We start from the raw sequence: 993 nt of genomic DNA on the forward strand, positions 1-993 counted from the left end.
CGAATTCATGATCTGTGGTTCAAGTGTTCAAAATATGGTTCAGGTCTCAGAAGAAATCTTTCAGAGTCTAAGTTTCAGGTCTCAGGAGAAATAACTTTATTGACAAACAATAAAGTGAGAAGCCGGCTGGCCATCCGGACATCTGATCTTACAATGGTTTACACTTGGGTCTTATACCTCTTTTTACGAAATGTAACGTCCACTTTGGTGTCCAATTAGCATTCATACAGTTATCTTTTTCTCTTTGCTCCTCCTTATCACTTCACCATGATTAGAAACACCTGCATTAATGTCCAATTTCTATTGGTGGCCATACTGGCGCATGCGCTTTATTAAATATGATTTCATATATGGCTTGTTGGGTACTTTTCCACTCTTCTCTCCGCATTACCTTTCACCCAGTTTTTGTCTTGTCCTCACACAACCCTCCCCAGTTTTTGTCCTTACATACACTTTTGACAGGTTCAGTGTTTCCCATCATTTTGTTCCCTTTGGCCTGTTCTTCCTGCTTCCCATAATTTTAGGCCTCCCCTATCTTAGGCCTAGTTTCCTTTAATATTCATACATTTGGATTGGACTCACGTATGAGACAAATAAAATTCTCCAACATGGACTCATGTATGAAATTCTCCAACACTTTCCATTTTGCACAGATGTCCTGAAAGACTGCTGATGTGAACTGTGTGCCTCGGTCAGACAGGATGAAATCAGGTACCCCCCACCGAGTGAGGATTTCTTCTCTGAGGTGTGTAGCAACAGTCTGAGCGGTGGCCTTTCGCAAGGGGAACAGTTCAACCTACCGGGAATAGTAATCCAATGATAATGCTGTAGAATGTTTGGAACAAGGGTGGCAGTAATGTAGATTCTGTAATGTACTTGTCCATTGGTCAGATGAGTTCGATGATATAGCTTGTCCTAAACTACTTCATATTGGTCTTGCATAGAGGAATCGTCTGCTAGTGACTGGAATAGTTAGGTAATTCCTGGATCTTT

This window comes from Scardinius erythrophthalmus (genome assembly GCF_964197995.2).
Source record: "Scardinius erythrophthalmus genome assembly, chromosome: 7".
In the NCBI taxonomy this organism is placed as follows: Eukaryota; Metazoa; Chordata; class Actinopteri; order Cypriniformes; family Leuciscidae; genus Scardinius; species Scardinius erythrophthalmus.